The sequence below is a fragment of the Lissotriton vulgaris genome, chromosome 6, assembly GCF_964263255.1.
Source record: "Lissotriton vulgaris chromosome 6, aLisVul1.2, whole genome shotgun sequence".
Lineage (NCBI taxonomy): Eukaryota > Metazoa > Chordata > Amphibia > Caudata > Salamandridae > Lissotriton > Lissotriton vulgaris.
In genome coordinates this window covers 726,166,420-726,185,845 of record NC_141694.1, presented here as the reverse complement: position 1 = coordinate 726,185,845, position 19,426 = coordinate 726,166,420, and the positions used below count along the sequence as shown (strand labels likewise).

At 49.5% G+C, this 19,426-nt stretch overlaps 1 protein-coding gene across 1 annotated transcript in view; it reads left to right on the top strand.

The window, feature by feature from the left end:
* Positions 1 to 19,426, top strand: part of LOC147707910 (fatty acid-binding protein, brain-like) — a 148,821-nt gene that overhangs the window by 94,169 nt on the left and 35,226 nt on the right. The window lies entirely within an intron of this gene.

Below are 19,426 nucleotides of genomic sequence, written 5' to 3'. Positions count from 1 at the left end.
CCTCACCGCAACTCTTCCCAACCGTCTCCGGAACCCCTAGCACCGCAATGTTCCATCTATTCTCCCAACGTCCAGAGAATAGAAGGAGAACCTAACACATCTTTCCTCTTTACACAAAGTTTAACATAAGAATAAACACAAAAAGGAATACGTTCGAAGTTTAATAAAAGAGCAAAAACAGCAAAAATACAATGAGATAATTGAAAGGGCGGAATGGTTGCCCGTACATCACACAACATAGTCCCGGAACATAGAAAGAAATTTTGTGGACCTGGAGGACAATTGACGAGTCGCAACATTCGAGTTTTTAAGATCTTCCACATGACTAGGTTCTTTGGAAAGAACAACCAGGCCCACTTTTGATACAACAATCTTTCCTTTGTTCCACCACTTACCATCATCCAATTTGACAGCGATTTTGTTGATCCCCATAACTCTTCTCAAAACCGAAAACTTGGATTCAGCTTTGGGTAAGATCCTAGAGCACTTACCATGTCCCCCACTTTGACATTCAACTGTCTGGAATATGGCCCAACACTTGTTCGAACATATTTGTTTTGGCAACCACATGCTTTTTGCCAACCTCCTCAATTTTCTTTGTGGTCAACCTGAACCCACCGCCACCACACATGCATTCCCTCAACAGTTTGGAGGTGGGTACACACACTCTTAGCAGAACAAATGGGGACACACCAGTGTCAGCATTGACAGTTGTGCCTACAGCCCACAACAGTTTACGCAATTTATCCTTACAATTCAAGTTACTTGCTTTAGACAATTGCACATTTTGATTGATGACCCTGTTGAAATGCTCTACAAGACCATTACTCCTGGAATGATAAAGGGACGTTTTGACATACTTAATAATACCTAAGGACTGTGAAAATTCTTCAAATCGTATGGAAACAATTGGGGGCCATTATTGGTAATTCCTCAGGTACATCTTCCCTGGAAAATAATGACTCAAGGAATTTGATGACAGAGGTAGAATCAGATGACATCACCCATTTGACCTCAGGCCAAGGAAAATCCAAAAGGACTATACTATATTCAGACACACTACCAGACATAATCATGGGACTAATGATGTCTATGGCTAATTTGAACCATGGTCTGTCGGGAACCTAGATGGCCTCTACAGGACAAGGAGTGGTTACTTACGATTTGTCACTAACAGCACACTCCATATAATCCCTTACAAAATGCTCCACCTGCTTGTCCAAAGCCGGCCACCAGAAATTTTCACTTACCCTCCTCTTCATGGCACGCATGTTAATGTGACCCTCATGGACAAGGGTGAATACTTCACTCCTCATAGCAACAGGAACCACTAACAGAGATGATCTATACAACAAAACTTTCACTACTGACATCTCATCGAAGACATGCTTGTACTTGCTCACAGAGCACTCGTTAATCTCATGCGACCACCCCTTGCTTAACGTTTTTATAACTTCCTTAAACTCTAAATCACTCTCAGTGGTTTCTCTCCACTCTTGCTCAGATATGGCATTTCCAGAATTCCCCAAAACACTGCATACCAATTCCAAATCATCATGCACACTTTCCGTTGCCAAGGCATCATTGTCACTAGAACAAAGACAAGACAAACAATCAGCAACAATATTTTTCTTGCCCGGACCATACTCGACAGTTAAATTGTGTTTCATAAGTCTATACGGCCACCTTGCGATTCTGGGAGTCGCTTTACCACCACCTCTTGTGGTGAATAACTCAACCTGGGGTTTATGGTCAATACATACCACAAATTTAGAACCATACAGGTAATGTCCGAAATGCGTAATACTCCACCAACAAGCAAGGGCTTCACATTCAATCACGGAATACGAGGCTTTGGCACCATGTAAACACCTGGAAGCTAAAGCAATCACCTTGTCCTTGCCATCTCTATGTTGCATTAGAACAGCACCCAGAGCATTTTGACTAGCATCAGTCATTATAATAGTTTTATCTGTAGTACTGAATGCCTTAAGGGGTATAGCATGAACTACTTTTCGTGTGATTTCATCAAACTCCTTGGTGCATTCATCATTCCAACAGAACCTAACTTTTTTTTTAGCAATGACCTGATGTGAAAGGTTTTTGATTCACAGTTGGGTATGAATATGGCATAGAATTCAATGAGAACCATAAATGATCTCAACTGGTCCTTGTCTGTAGGAATGCTGAAATTCTCAATAGCTTTTACCAGATTTTGCTTCGGCTGAATCCCTTCAGAAGATAACCTGTATCCCAAGTAATCTACAGTGGTAACATTGAATCTACATTTGTCCAAACCCAAAGTTACACCTTTTTGCTTTAACAAGGAATTTAATCTTTCATTTTATTCTGCTTGATTCTCCCTGTATATCAAGACATCATCTTGAAAGGCCTCAACCCCAGACATACCCTTGAACATACTTTTCACCACTATCTGAAAAACAGCAGAGGTGGAGGCAAGACCAAAGGGCATGCGCTTAAATTGAAACAGACGTTCCGGAGTCATAAATGCAGTAAGATGTCTTGATTCCTTATGCGACTCAATTTGATGATACACTGATGACATATCAAGTAAACTGAAATATTTAGCACCCTTGAGAGTAGATGTCATCTGAGTAATATTGGGCAAGGGATGTTGGTCGATTCATATATTTTTCTTAAGGTAGCCCAAGTCCACACACGTGCACAGATTGCCAGTGGCCTTCTTGGCAAGAACTACAGGGTGTACAACATACCTAAAACACATTGCCAGTAGCCAGACCCTCCAGGATTTCGCGGTTTGCCGCAAAATCGGCACTTTTGTAAAAATGCTGCGATTTTTACAAAAGTGCCCGCAAAATCGGCACTTTTGTAAAAATTTGCCGATTTTTACAAAAGTGCCCGCGAAATGGAAGGTGTGCAGGGAAAAGGTTGTATCTGTATGGACTCCGACCAGGTAGAGGAAGTGTGTGTAGTGTGAAAAAAGTGACCTAAATTGGGTTGTAAGTTTGCATGGCTTTGCGTCTTTCAAGAAACATGGCACTCAACGCTTCGTCCTATTTTGAAGCCAAGGACGAAAGCTTCAAGTTTTCCAAAAAGGGGGCAAGCATCTTGACCGACACTACACTGAAGCTCGTTCCAGCCGAAACCAGCTCCTAATGAAGCTGCTGTCAGGCAATTTTACGGCCGGTATATTAATACAAAAAGGTCCCTTAGACATTCTGAGCTGTGAGCAGTGGCAAATCAATTTGTATACGCATGTAAAAGTAAGAAGCAGCCGTAACATGACTTGGGCTGTGCCAACACCCACCGCTACGGTTAAATCTGTAGTCAGCGAGAACAAGAGCGCAATATCAAACAGCTCTCGGCCTGCACCAAGCATTGTTCAAAGCAAGGGAAGTACAGCAAGCAAATTAAGACCGGTCCTATCTAGTGGGTTGGGGGGGGGGGGCTACCCGAAAATGAAATGTTCAGAAAAATGGTTCTAGACGGTGTATAGTATAATACAATTGTCAAACATATTGGTCAATCACTCTCAAGGCAGGTTTATACCATCCCATTCAGTGCAAAAGTTTACAGGTTAATTCTGCAATGTCATTTTCGCAAGGTTGCCAATTACCTCATTATTAATTTTGGGTTTGATATTGTGACTCTTCCACCCCTAGTGGGCCAGTTGGAGTAAATTTAGCTATACCTTTCTCCAGTATGTAAAGGTTTAACTCATAATGCTGTCCCATGCATCTGGATTCCAGACAGAGTCAAGAGAATTAGAATTTGGCCACAAGTCCAAAGCAGCGCCTTTTGTGATTCCCCTGTAGGGCAGAAAGGATGAATAACCTCGAAATGCTGTGCAAAGAGAAGGCTCCAGCAGAGAGCACCTACTCTCTTTAGTGCCACCAAAAATCCTCATACTGTCCACCATTTTTAGATTTCTGAACTGTACCCCAGTGAAATAGCAAGGTGGTCTGTGTCATGCTTCAACTTAGTTGTGGGAACAAGAGTATTCTCCCTATCCAGACCCTCCAGGATTTCGCGGATCATGCTGCGATGCTCGCTGATTGATGATTTTACTGATCTCGTTGTCATTCCTACACAACAAAGTTGGCAGGGGCATGTTGTATCGTTTTTAGTGGGTGAAATTCCATATGCTTTACCCTCGGGCGAAGAAGGAGATGACACCCTTAAGGGCAGATTGGTGGCACTTGGTGGAGTTGGGCAAATGGTAGGATAATTATCACTGACTCCTGGGACCAGAGCCAGATACCAGGCATGCTATAAGTTCAACTTGGTGATGCAGTCCCAGGGATAGGAAGAGGGCCATTCAACGGTTAGAAGAGAGCAGGAGTTTGTGCTTTCCCAATACGTGCGGCCCTATGAAGATAGGCTAGGAAGGAGGTGAAGTTGCCATACCAGAGGTATTATAAGTTCACATTGGTTCTCGAGCCACTGAGAACTAGGAATAGCAATGCTATGCAGCTGGCCATGTCGCCTACAGGGCTTCTCAGAACCTACACTAAAGCAAATGGAGGATTGCCTTTCCTAGGGATAACAGCCTTCACCTGTGGGCTGCTTCCTCTGTTCCAAATTCCAGGCCGCCCATTTCAAAGCAGAATACTCTGCTAAAACAGTTTCCATTGATTTAAGGCTGAAAATGAATGATTATGAGTAAAATAAAGCGCCACAAAAATGCCCCTAAATTTCCTTATTTGTGCCGCTAAAGTTCCATATTTGTGCCGCTAAATTTGCTAATTCATGCCGCTATATCCTGGGGGTCTGATTGGATTTTCCAATGCTTGATGGAGACTGGACTTATTTTTTATCATCAGACTTTGACTCGTAGCAGGAGAGAGAGGCAGAAAAGAGAGCGGAGAAGAAGCTATCGTGACAAAATGAGACAGAAGGGACAAAAAAGAACCTGCAGGAGTGAGCTAAAGAGACAGGATGTGTAGGGTGGTGGAAGGAAGAGGCATGTACTGGAATCGCAAACAAAACAGGTGATGGACAGAATGTGGATCAATGTCACACATTCACCCCAGTCCAAAGAACTGGGCCCAAATCCATCGTTTTTTTGCACTCCACACCACCCTGGGTTAGACAATGGCGATATGCAAATCAGCTCTGACCCTGTGCCCCATGGGAACAGTCCAGTCCGAACTACAAAATGTGTGACATTGATCCACATTCGGTCCATCACCTGTTTTGTGTACTGGAATCAAGCACAGAAAAGTCTAGGTATTGGCAAAACAATTTTTTACTTGTTTATTTATATTACAAATTGAACACAAAATCATGAGATTAGGATAACCCAGCCGTGTTTAGAATACACTTCCTTTAGACAAGTCAGGGCTTCTTCTGCCCTTTTTGCACTCTTGGTGGATTTTAAAGCAGACACCAGGGAAGGAGGAGTGGGCACCCAATAGCAATGAAGCTGGATCACTTGATTTTAGTCATCTATAGCTGATTTAGCACTAGCCTTCTCGCTTACATCAAGTGGATTTCTTTGCCTCAGTGAATTTTGGATTTTTCGCTGGAGATGTCTGTCTCTGGCTGTGAGAGCCCCCCTTTAAATTGAAACTGTCATCATAAAGTGTACTCTAAGCTTCTAATTAGAGCCATTGAAGTTAAAAGGGGTTTCCAAGCGAGCCCAAAGTGTATGATTTTGTCATAAATCAATGGCAACCTGTGTGGTCGAGTTGAGACACTCATTACACATATTATCTAAATATTCTTGTATTGTGCTAAGGATAAAGAAACAATTGATTCTTTAGCGGTCAGGGCGACATGGCAATGAAGATCTCTGCACCATTGGAGCACTTTGGGGCATATTTACAAGCATGTATCACCACCACAACGTCACTTTTTACAACATTGTAGTGGTGATAGGGGCTTAGCCTTGTTTACAAGGCAGTGTTAAGCCACTTAACGTGGCTTAACGCTGCCTTGTAAATAAGGCACCCTTTCCCACTATATTTGAAAAGGGTGGGTAATGGGTGCTGTGGTGGGTGTTCCGCCGCAACATCCATTGATTTTGACACTGCCCCATATTTACAAGGGTGGCGTAAATATGGGGCAGCGCCAAAATTAAGACCAGGGAAAACCTGGGGGCATATTTATAATAGAATTCTGCCACTTCTGAAGCGCTGGGCTGCACCATATTTACAACAATATGGTGCAGCCCTGCATTTCCCGCTGCGCTGGTGTTATATTTAGCCGCCCAACGCCAACACCGGCCTTGCAGGGGAAGATTGTTTAAGTGCAGGAAGGTGTCCCTTCCTGCACGTAAACAATCTTTAAAATGTTTATTAATAACTTTTGTGTGCTGCTTAATGCAGCACACATATAAGCTGCAAAAAGAAATTTGTTTTAATGATTGTTTACGTGCAGGAAGGTACATCTTCCTGCACATAAACACTCAATGGCGAAATGTTTAATTTCTCGTCGTTTTTCTGTTTCCATGTGTGCTGCGTTGCGCAGCACACATGGAAACAGCAAAAGCCATTGATTGTTTATGTGCAAGAAGGTATTCCCTCCTGCACATAAGCAATAATTTTAAAACAATCATTTGCAATGCAATAGGTCTCGTATTTTCGAAACTTTGACCTATTGGTATTGTACATGACAATGCCTTTGATTATTAAGGTTTTTTAAACACATAAAAAAGCATTGTCCTTTACAATGCCATAAGCTCAATATCTCACAAATACAAGACCTATTGCATTGCAACTGAAATCCTGAAGGCTGTCATTTTTGTTTTAGTAATACACAGACATCCTGTCCAAAGAAGCGCATTGTGCATGCTGGAATTGTACATTGAATCCAAAGCTCTTTGTAAACTGCTTACTGAGGGGCACGAGCTGCCTGGATGTATAACTTAACTTGGCAGTTGGTAAGATATTTGATTATTTGGGTAATCGTTCAAAAAGGGCTATTACTTCTACAATTAGAAAAACATCCAAAGCATGTGGCGTACCACTATAAATTGAAATATCCATTGCTGCTTTTCTCAGCGAATTGTAGAACAGTCTGTTGGGTTCTCAATGTATTTCGTAGTTCCTGTGTGTCGGTAAAAGTTTGAAACTCGTGCTTTTTTAGGTTTCGCCTCGTCGAAAGCTGCGCACTGCGCAGCTTTTCGGCGCAGGCGAAATCTAATGTTAGAACAGTGTGGCCTTCGTTCCGCCTCTCTCTTCCATTGGCTAGCTCCATAAATGGAGGCTAGCCATTGGAAGAGAGAGCTGTCCGTCATTTCCCGAGGCAATTGGTGAGCGTACCGCCGATTCTTTCCCTCTCCGCAACGTCATGAAGACGTGTCCACTGTGGGCGTGGACTTTTTTTTTTTCTTTCATGGCTGTTTTTCATCATTGGTTCGATCGTCATGGTCCCGCATGGTTGTATCCCGCTGTCCGTCCCCCCCTCCCGCTGTCCATGTCTCTGTTCGCCCCCACCCCCCTCGTGACTCCCGACCGTCTTTCTAAGTGAGACAGCCACGTCCTTACATGAATAGTCCATGGAAAGTGTTTGCAGGCAGACCTGCTTTAAACGGAAGGTTCCCGTTCCCGTTCCAACATGGACGCCGATCCTGTGTCTGGTGTAAAAGACTCCCGCAGTCTGTTTTTAAGGTGCAGAGTCACGCTTTACATTGATTATAGGAGAAGTTGCCCGTGGAAAGATTCACGCCCACGTCTCTTCACTTGTTTCTAACTGCAATGTTTCAAACATGTCCGCCATGCCGGAAGTGAATGCCAGTGGGACAGGCCCAGACTTGTATGCAGTGCGCCTGCGCGGGACCTCTCTCTTTCCGCTCGGCGAGGTGAGTGAAATGATAGCGGCTGAGCTGAACAGGCCCGGCCTCGTCGGGGTTTCTTCCCCTGCCTCATGTGTGCACCTTCCAGACCCCTCACGCTCTCTGCTAATCGTACTCCGCAGGTGACCAGCAGCAGCCGCCATGGGTCGCCGTCCAGCGCGATGGTAAGTGACCAGCCCCGGGTTGTACCATGTGCTGCTTGAGGGAGGGAGGGTAAGAGATGGTGGGCCTTGGAGGGGCTCCGTCCTGAGTGGCAAGTAGTTACACATGTGTGTCCCATTTTGTGCGAGGCATGTGGGTAAGGCAAGGTGGCTAGGTGTCGGGTGAGTTTATGAAGGGGAGGGTGGTTGTCGGGGGTACGGGCGTGTTTTAGTCTGGGGGGCACCAGTGTGTGTTTAGAAGGTGTCCTAGGAATTTAATATTACTGGCCTAGGGTGCGCATAGTGCCACAAAGCCCCAGTGACCCTGGACCCCTGTATTAAAGCCCCCGGCCACCCCTTAAAGTTGTGTGTGCCATTAACAGTGTTTGCATGAGCCATCTGTCGTGGCACCAGTCGTGCCAGAGTGGCCTGTGCCTGTCGGTGGCAGGTTATGGCTGCAACTGCTCTCTTGACATAAGAATTTTGTGCTTGTATTTAGCAAAGTAAGATGCATGCTAATCAATCTTTGATTAAAAGTAGATCCTTTCTGACAGCCTACTTTTTGTGGCGTGCTGAATATGAAATTCTTGCAGGTGCATATCTGCTTTCTGTCCGCCCATTTAGGCGAGCATGCATGTCTCGTTTGTCACGTCCTTATGGGGCTTTCACATTAAGTACCGTTGTGATGCAGCTGCCACCACATGCCTTTAAATGAACGTCCTAGTATCCCATGATATGACTTGCTTTGCAGAGAAAATAAGGCGCCACCTAAAACTGCTTACTACCACACGCAGGTGTTGTCGGGGCAATGAGTTATACACCAACGTTTTTCCCGGAGTAAAAATGCAGGCCGGTTATGCCTGCAAATTCCACGCACTTTTATCTACATCATGGATAATTTATGCAGACATAGGTCAGAAATGTCTATGAATTAACAAAGAGTTATTGCGTCACTGTGTGACTATGTTTTAGGCTTTCATCCTTCCCACTATACCATTCACCGTTTATAGATCGTTTTGTTAATTTTAACTAAACAACCAAAACATCTCCTGACTTCTATGTTCCTTTGCACAGAGATTCGAACTAAAACGATACAGCTGCCGAGTAATTAGAAAACACTGGAAATGTGTGGCGATGCATAGGTGTAAAATACACATGCAATTCACACTGAGCCCAAACCTGGCATTTGGGAGACTGCAGACTAAGGTACTGCAGTTTCAAGAGATGGTGGTGTATCATCTGACATGAGCACTAACTACATCACACAAGTACATTAGGTAATGTTGTTCTTTCTGTGTTGTGGCATTTCTGAAGTAGCGTCCAAACCTGGGCCTGTGGTGTTCCTGGATCCAAAGCACAGTGGTATGCAGTAGTGTACGAGGTTGTTATTCCTCCACTATAGTTGTACGCCGTCTTCTACCCAGTACAGTGGTATTTGTCCTTCGCAGTTACACTTGCAGCCTCTCTCGTGTAGTCAGGACATAATGTTTCTACTTCTGAGGTTTCATTTAGCTATTTAAGGTATTCTGGGAGTTGTTTTCGTTTGAGTGGCAGGCCGAATACCAATGGTTTGTTCAGGATAGCCAAGCACTGGAAACATGGCTGTGCTTGCTTCCCTGCCCCCTGGCTGTGCTTGCTTCCCTGCCCCCTGGCTGTGCTTGCTTCCCTGCCCCCTGGCTGTGCTGGCTTCCCTGCCCCCTTACTGTGCTTGCTTCCCTGCCCCCTCGCTGTGCTTGCTTCCCTGCCCCCTCGCTGTGCTTGCTCTCCTGCCCCCTCGCTGTGCTTGCTCTCCTGCCCCCTCGCTGTGCTTGCTCTCCTGAGTGTGTGTGGCTCTGGGTGGGTGTGTGTGGCTCGGTGGGTATGTGTGTGGCTCTGGGTGGGTATGTGTGTGGCTCTGGGTGGGTGTGTGTGGCTCTGGGTGGGTGTGTGTGTGTGGCTCTGGGTGTGTGTGTGGCTCTGGGTGTGTGTGTGGCTCTGTGTGGGTGTGTGTGGCTCTGTGTGGGTGTGTGTGGCTCTGGGTGTGTGTGTGTGTGTGTGTGGCTGGCTCTGGGTGTGGCTGGCTCTGGGTGTGTGGCTCTGGGTGTGTGTGTGTGGTAGTAATTGCTGTCTGCTGAGCTCGTCCGTAGGGTACAATAGGTCTCACATTTGCGAGAGCTTAAGCTAATGGCAATGTAAATGACAATGCCATTTATTTATCTGTTTTCAAAACCAACACATAAATACAAATGTTGTCATTTACAATGCCAATAGCTCTAACAGGCGAAACCATTGCATTGTAAATGCTTGGTTCATAAGGCCACTAGTGTCAAAATAAATATTAAGTCACAAGTGAAGGCAATGTCACCATAAGAAGTCCAAAACTATATATAAAAATTCAACACGGTTATGAGTGACAGGACAAATCGGTTCCTCGCTAAATTACACACCTAAATTCATTGAGCTTGTCGGCAAATGTGAAAAAGTGTACGCTGCTAAGTAAGATGTTGAATTTGGCCCTGTTTAGGTAAAGGCATCATAGGCCTTCCTGGACATAAAAGAGTAAGCTTAAAATATATTCATGTGACGCTACGCATTGTCTGATTTACTGGTATGGTAAAATAAATGTAACTTGAAGTTAGCATGTATTTTGCAAGCCATCAGCAAGTTCCTCCGATTCAACTTGACAATTCAGTATTGTAATGAGTAAGCGCACTAGCTGATCAACCCGGCACAGGCCGGATTTGTCGCACCCACGTGCTTACGCCGGCGGGCGAGTGTGGATAAATAAAAGGGGGTGTGACCTCATGAGGTCAGTCGGCACCCAACCTAATTACTGTGTAAATACAAAATACCCAAGCACACCAATATCATTATTTCCACACAGGAGGGCGCATAGGTATTACTTCAAACAAGTCAGCAGTTTCTCAATGCCCTATATCCAATAAATCCATAAATATCTCAATAGAATCAATCAAATAGTCCAGTCAGATCTTCTGTCTTGAGGTCTGTTTTTAAATTTCCACAAGTTCACAAGAATCCACGTAACAGCCGACGCGCGTTTCGCCCACAGGGCTTTCGCAAGGCTTAGTATAATCTCTTAAAGACCTGGAAGTAGTGGAATTTTTTTCCCCATAGACACTGTGTCCCTTAACGATAAATAATACTCCAATTGTGCGCAAACAATGGGACACACTCATAGGTCAATAGTGACTGTTCAAGCTTCAAATCGTATTCAGCAAAGCAATTGTCGTAATGTCAGTAGGTGAAATCCATTCAGGCTTGTTAACCGAGTCTCATCATAATAGCAACGAGTTTAGTAGGATTCTGATAGATCCCAAAGTCTTATATTTTATAAACTGTTGCCCATGGTCTGTCCTCGACGAATATTTTCTCGTACCTCAGTCTTACTGTGTGTGTGTGTCATTATTCACTGTGTACCATAGGCCCCAGGCACTCTGACCAAGGACTCAACACTCGAGACGATCGCGGAGCTGGACCTACGGTCACACGCGCTCACCGTGTACCCGCCATAGCGCACAGTCGCCGCTCAACCCGACGACACCGGAGAGGATGGGCGGGAGCACAGCCCGCGTTCCCCGAGCCCCGCAGCTGGCAAAATCGACAACAAGCACACGTTGTTTAGACAGTGCAAGATCCTGCACAGCTGGTAAGGGTGCGGCCTAAATGTATCCATATGCCCACACACAGCGCATATGTGCGCTAGACTGCCACACGTGTCTTCTCCCCAGAAGCTGCAAGAGGCCATGCCCACGCGGACAAGGCCAGAGGACACAACAGAGAGAACCCGCAGCGGGAGGCCACAAGCACGAGGCATCACTTAGCTGCTGACAGGCAACAATCCAAGGCCCAGCAAGAATGTAGTGGCACATCCCCACTGCACACGCTCGAGTAGTGAGGAAAGAGCTCTAAGAAAGGGCACACAAGAAGACCAGCACAATTCTCACCCCTGCAGACCCCGGACAACAACCTCACAGCGCAATATGAGACAACCCTGAGGAGAACCAGACACAGGTCCGAGTGGTAACACAACAGGCACCCACAGGCGTCTTACCCCCTTTTAGTGAGGCTATTGACTCCACCACTGCGTCCCCACGGGGGAAAACGTGGCTGGGACGTTTGGAAAACTACTTTGTGGCAACCAGGGAAACTGACGGGGTGGTGAAGCGCTCACTACTAATTCACTATGCGGGGGAAGAAGTATACCTGGTATTCAAACACCTCCCTAACACAGGAGCACCAAACAACTACGACGAGGTTGAGATGGCGCTCAATATGCACTTTAAACCACAACTAAACCCCGACTTTGAGAGATTCAAATTGCGACAAGCCTGGCAAAGGGAAGGGGAGTCGATTGACGCGTTCCACGCGAGACTGAGAGAGCTTGCAAGCACATACACCGACTAGGACGGCGCAGCAGAGGAGATCCGTGCTCAGCTCATACAGGGAGTACGCAGCAATATACTACGCGGACTGATATTGAGACAGCCAAACATATCCCTCAATGATATACTTGTTCTGGCCAGAACACATGACCTATCAGCAGCCAGAGCGGATCAGATGGACTTGGCGCTGACGCAAACTACAGAAAAGAGCGTGACCATCAAGATGGAACGGGCATACACCGACTGAACCCGAGGCAGAGGGAGTGGGCAGCGAGGCCATCCACCGCAAACCACAAAGGGTCAATGCGGTTACTGCTGGTACCAAGAACACCCAGCCCAGGAAGGACATGCTCCAACTGTGGCATCCCATATCATTTTGCGTCTGTATGCCGTAAAGAGATGCCCGGCCTACCAGCTCACCGGCGCCCCTTCAAATGGAAGAGCATGGAATCGCCCCTTGGGACAAAGTGAGCATCGATTTCGGGAGTTTCCCCGATGGCCGAATGACCATAGCCATGGTCGACAGATACTCCAAATACACTGTGGTAGAAGGTGTCAGCTTCACACCGCATTCTCCCGGGTTGCCCCGGTGCTCAAGAAGACCTTTGCAATCTTCGAGTGCCCAGAAGAGATCAATAGCGACAACGGGCCCCCGTTCCAAAAGGGCGAGTTCCGTGACTTCATCCAGCATCATGGGATACGACATCGCCACATCACCCCACAATAGCCTCAGGCCAACGGAGAAAGAAAAAGATTTATGAGAACTCTTAAACGAGGCCCTGCACATCGCTGTAGCAGAAAATGCAGAACCAGAACAACATCTGCAATTGTTTCTCTGAGAGTATTGGAGCATGCCACACAGCACCACCTGTCAGACCCCGTGGGTGCTGATGTTCAACGCACCCCGCTGGGACACCATCCCTGTCTGCACCGCCGCCGTTCAACGAGGAAGACGCCCTCAGGCGAAGGCGGAGACAAAACCTCGCTACCAGCCAGACAAGAAGGACGAAGTCCCAGGACCTACAACAAGGAGACACAGTAATAGTGAAAGAACAGAGACCAGGCGGAAAATTCCGAACCATGTCCGAACCAGGCTACTGGACAGTAGTGGCTGTGAAGAGAACTATGATAACGGCGGAAAAGGATGGAGCAGAGGTGACCAGAAATATTTCATGGTTCAAAAAGGTGTATGAGCCGTTTCCTGCGGCGGAAGAAGATCATGTCCCTGGAGCAGGCAAAACGAGTGACAGAGACCCTGAGGAATTCCATCCAAGCCCGCCGCAGCAAATACTCCCCACAGCGTCAAGGGAAACCCTCCAAGGGACTGAGACAACACCGAATGGCCCCGGGGAGCACACAGAAACATCCAGGGCACCGGAGTATCCATCCCTCACCAGGGGTCGTCACACCAGGTATGGAATGAGAGATAATCCGGGTCAGAGTTCCCGTCTGAGAGACTTTGCTTGCCAGGTGGTGAGTCAGCGGGCAGCTTGCAAAGAAGAGGGGAAAAATAGACGGAGTTGGGATGGGATATAATGAGTCACTGCGCTAGCTGATCAACCTGGCACAGGCCGGATATGTTGCACCCGTGAGCTAACGCGGGCGGAGCGTGGATAAATAAAAGGGGGTGTGACCGTACAAGGTCAGGTGGCACCCAACCTAATTACTGTGTGCATGTGTCATTATTCACTGTGCCTTCTTTATTTGGAGTGGCTCTGAGGATCAACTCAAGGAGTTTTTGAACTGGCTCAACAGACGTACAAAATACATCCAATTCACAATTAACCTTGCAACACATCAAATCACCGTCTTGGATGTTAAAGTCTACTCATCAATAAATCAATCAATCAAAGACATTTGTAGAGCGCACTACTTACCCGGAGGGTCTCAAGGCGCTTGGGGGGGGCGGGGGTGCTGCTACTGCTCGAACAGCCAGGTCTTGAGCTTCTTCCTGAAGGAGTGGTGGTCTTGGGTCAGGCGCAGGTCGGTCGGGAGGGAGTTCCAGGTCTTGGCGGCCAGGTAGGAGAAGGACCTTCCTCCTGTTGTCGCTCTTCGGTTGCGGGGGACGGCGGCGAGGGCGTGGTTGGTCGATCGGAGGTGGCGTTTGGGAGCGTAGAAGTTGAGGCGGTTGTTGAGGTAGCTCGGGCCTTGGTCGTGTAGGGCTTTGTGTGCGTGGGTGAGGAGACGGAAGGTGATTCTCTTGTTGACGGGGAGCCAGTGCAGGTCTCTCAGATGTCCGGAGATGTGGCTGCGTCGGGGGATGTCGAGGATGAGTCTGGCTGAGGCGTTCTGGATCCGCTGGAGTCTCTTCTGGAGCTTGGCGGTGGTTCCGGCGTAGAGGGCGTTGCCGTAGTCCAGACGGCTGGTGACGAGGGCCTGGGTGACCGTCTTCCTGGTCTCGGTGGGGATCCACCGGAAGATCTTCCGTAGCATGCGCAGGATGTTAAAACAGGACGCGGAGACGGCGTTGACTTGTCTGGTCATGGAGAGGGAGGAGTCCAGGATGAAGCCCAGGTTGCGTGCGTGGTCTGTCGGTTTGGGTGCGGTGCCCAGGGCGGGGGGCCACCAGGAGTCGTCCCAGGCGGAGGGCGAGGAGCCCAGGATGAGGACTTCCGTCTTGTCTGAGTTCAGTTTCAGGCGGCTGGTCGTCATCCACTCGGCTACGTCTTTCATCCCTTCGTGAAGGTTGGCTCTGGCGGCGGCGGGGTCGTTGGTCAGGGAGAGGATCAGCTGGGTGTCGTCAGCGTAGGAGATGATGTTGAGGTTGTGTTGGCGTGTGATGGCCGCGAGGGGGCTCATGTAGACGTTGAAGAGGGTGGGGCTCAGCGAGGATCCTTGAGGGACGCCGCAGATGACTTCGGTGGCCTCTGACTTGTACGGTGGTAGACGGACTCTCTGTGTTCTTCCGTCGAGGAAGGAGATGATCCATTCCAGTGCCTTCTCCTGAATTCCGACGTTGCTGAGGCGCTGCACTAGGGTGCGGTGGCAGACAGTGTCGAATGCCGCGGAGAGGTCTAGGAGGATGAGGGCCGTTGTTTCTCCGTTGTCCATCAGGGCTCGGATGTCATCGGTGGCAGCGATGAGGGCGGTCTCGGTGCTGTGGTTGGCTCGGAAGCCAGACTGTGAGGGGTCGAGGGATCCATTCGTCTTGAGGAAGGCGGCCAGTTGTTTGTTGACGGTCTTCTCGATGACTTTGGCTGGAAACGGGAGGAGCGAGATGGGGCGGTAATTCTTGAGTTCGGTGGGGTCCGCTGTAGGTTTCTTGAGTAGGGCGCTGAGTTCGGCGTGTTTCCAGCTCTCCGGGAAGGTGGCGGTGTCGAAGGATGTGTTGATGATGTCCCGCAGGTAGGGTGCGATGACAGCGTCGGCTTTGTTGAAGACGTGGTGAGGGCAGGGGTCGGTTGGAGATCCGGAGTGGATGGAGTTCATCATGCGGACGGTGTCTTCGGTGCTGATCGGAGTCCAGGCGCGGAGGGTGGTGGTGGGGGGCGGTGGTTCGGTCGTGGCGTGCGTCGGTTGAGTGCTGAAGCTGTTGTGTATGTCCGCGATCTTGTTGTGGAAGTAGGAGGCGAGGGAGTTGCAGAGGTCTTGCGATGGGGTGATGTCGTTGTTTCCGGCGTTGGGGTTGGAGAGCTCTTTCACGATGTTGAAGAGTTCCTTGCAGTTGTGTGCGTTGTTGTCCAGCCGGTCCTTGAATGCAGTTTTCTTGGTGGCGCGGATCAGTTGGTGGTGCTTCCGGGTGGCAAGCTTGAGGGTGGTCATGTTGTCCGGTGTTGGTTCCCTTCTCCAGGCTTTCTCGAGGGCTCGGCAGTTCTTCTTGGAGCTCTTGAGTTCGTCGGTGAACCATGGGGCCTTCTTGCTGCCGGGTCTGCTGGGCGGGGTTCTCAGTGGGGCGAGTTCGTCCGCGCAGTTGCTGATCCACTTCGTGAGTTTGTCAGCGGCCTGGCTGGGGTTCGCTGAGCTGGCGGGAGGGTGCTGGCTCAGGGAAGCGGCGAGCTGGTCGGCTGTGATCTTGTTCCAGCTTCTTCGAGCAACCTGTTGCTGGTGGTGGTGGATCGTCGTTCTTTTGAAGGTGAAGTGGACGCAGCTGTGGTCCGTCCAGTGGAGTCCGGTGGCGTGGCTGAAGGCGATGTCTTTGCTGGATGAGAAGACGGCGTCGAGTGTGTATCCGGCGAGGTGGGTGGGGGTGGACACCAGCTGCTTGAGACCGAGGTTGTCGAGGTTGTCGAGCAGGGTGATGGTGTTGCGGTCGTTGTTGTTCTCCAGGTGGAAGTTGATGTCTCCCAGGAGGATGTAGTCAGCGGAGGGGAGGGCATGCGGGCTGATGAAGTCGGCGATGTCCTCGCTGAATTGAGTGCGTGGTCCAGGGGGTCGGTAGATCAGGGTGCCTCTGAGGGTGGTTTTGGGGTCCGTGTGGATCTGGAAGTGCAGGTGTTCGGCGGTTGTCAGGGTGTGGTCGGTGTTGGTCGTGATGCGGATGGTGTCCCTGTAGATGATGGCGATGCCTCCTCCTGTGTTGTTGATGCGGTCCCTTCAGGTGATCTTGTAGCCCTCCGGGATGGCGATGGCGATGTCGGGCGCTGAGGAGTCGTTCATCCAGGTTTCCGTGAGGAAGGCGACGTCAGGGGCTGTGGTGTCGAGGAGGTTCCAGAGTTCGATGGCGTGTCTGTGGACGGAGCGGGTGTTGAGGAGGATGTACTTCAGGTGGTTGCTGCTGGTGTTCGGCTTGGCAGGTGTAGGTGCGGGACAGGTCCGGATGCAGGTGAACTTGCAGGAGTGGCAGCTGAAGGGTCCGTGGGTTCGTCTCGGGGTGGCTCGGTAGCATCCCGGGATTCGGCCGGTGTTGAGTGCGTTGAGGGTGGCGGCGTCGTAGGTCCGGCGGGTGGGCTGGTGTCTGCGGGGGCCAGGGGTCCTGGCACTGGGCGCGGTCCGGGCGCAGACGGGCGCAGACGGGCTTACCTTTGGCGCACCTTCGGCGCTCAATCGGTGCTCCCGCTGCGCGCGTCCACTGCACGGTCGCTCAGGGGGCGTCATAAGAAGGGAACCGTGAGGGAGGGTCAGCTGGGAGCGGGAGCGTCTTAGCCAATCGGCTGGCGAGGGGGCGGGTCTGCAGGCAGGCAGCGGCGGCGGGAAAACCAGGTGCGGGCTTCTCTGGCGGCCCTGCGGCGGCTGGGGCGCCGGGAGCAGGCGTCGCTGGAGATCGGGCGTCACAGGCAGCAGGAGGGCACAGGAGCAGGAGCAGGGATCGTGGGGCGACCAGGCCGGTAAGGGCGCAGTGGTAGCTCCTGAGCGGGAGTAGAGGGTCCCCTTAAGAAGGGAGCCGTGAGGGAGGGTCAGCTGGGGGCGGGAGCGTCTTAGCCAATCGGCTGGCGGGGGGGCGGGTCTGCAGGCAGGCAGCGGTGGCGGGAAAACCGGGTGCGGGCTTCTCTGGCGGCCCTGCGGCGCCGGGAGCAGGCGTCGCTGGAGATCGGGCGTCACAGGCAGCAGGAGGGCACAGGAGCAGGAGCGGGGATCGGGGGGCCACCAGGCCGGTAAGGGCGCAGTGGTAGCTCCTGAGCGGGAGTAGAGGGTCCCCTTAAGAAGGGAGCCGTGAGGGAGGGTCAGCTGGGGGCGGGAGCGTCTTAGCCAATCGGCTGGCGGGGGGCGGGTCTGCAGGCAGGCAGCGGCGGCGGGAAAACCGGGTGCGGGCTTCTCTGGCGGCCCTGCGGCGGCTGGGGCGCCGAGAGCAGGCGTCGCTGGAGATCGGACGTCACAGGCAGCAGGAGGGCACAGGAGCAGGAGCGGGGATCGTGGGGCGACCAGGCCGGTAAGAACATCAGAAAGGTCATTGGCAACCACACTCTTCAGAAAAGACACAGATCGCAACAGAGCATTGCATTATACAAGCAATCACCCTCGAAACCTACGTCAAAATCTACCCTTTGGCCAATTCTTAAGGATTAGGCGAAATTGTACATTTAAAGATGAATATTTTGAACATGCACAAAATCTACTTGAATGCCTAAAAGATCGAGGCTATCCAAAGAAATTGCTCAAGCATGCATTGCGTCGTGCTTGGTGGACACCTCGAGAAGCTCTTCTGGAAAAAAGACCCAAACCACCGTTACAGAGAATTGTCTGTGTAACCACTTTTTGCCCAAATGCTAATTAACTCAAAAAAATAATCAACCAAAACTGGCACTTGGTTAAGAATCTCGCAGGAAGTCTACAACAGCCACCTCTTTTTTGCCTTCAAAAAAGAAAAGAGCATTGCCAATTTCGTGGTGCGGGCAGCATTACCCAAAAAAGAAACATCTACACTACGGAGCATGCTGCGTCTACAGCCCATTCATGGACATCACAAATGTGGCACTTGTGTGTGCTGTGATAATACAATGGAAGGAGACGTATTTTCGTATACTGACATTTTTTGGAAACACTCTGCTTTTTCAAATTGTAAAACAAAAAATGTCATTTATGGCATTTTATGTCCATGCCTTAAACTATACGTAGGCAAAACCTCTCAGGAAATCCGACAGAGGATTACTCAGCATAAATCAAGAGTTCGGAGACGAGTAGCCAATGCACCATTGGTAAGTCATTGGCAATCTAAGGGACACACAGAGAATGACATAAAATGGACTGTGCTCTCCAAATTGGAAACTGACACCAGAGGGGGCGACATGGAAGCCAGACTCAGTCAACGCGAAATACAACTCATTATGAGATTTAACACGGTCACAAATGGACTTAATGAATTTTCTGAGATCCTTTGGGTCTTCTAAGTCTGTTCCGCTGTGCCCGCAGGAACTAGTGGCTATTTCTTCAGTCTTTCCTATCTCAGGAACGTAAGCATTTTGTCAACCCCTGCTCCTTATGGGAAACGAAAAGGCATCAAGAACACGATAAGAAAAACTTAGCCCAAAACTACAACTACCATGCATCCACTGGGGTCATGTGACCTTTGTGGACCGCCCACGAATCGAATCGCATTGCTTTTTCAACCTTCCCAGAAGGAACTTGTACTTCCGGGTGATGCGTGCTGCACCCCCCAACTCCGCTTCGGTAGGAACTACATGAAATTGCTTCTCCACCTAAGGTACGTCTGGAATCCGTGACCATAACAACCCGACTGCCGCAACATG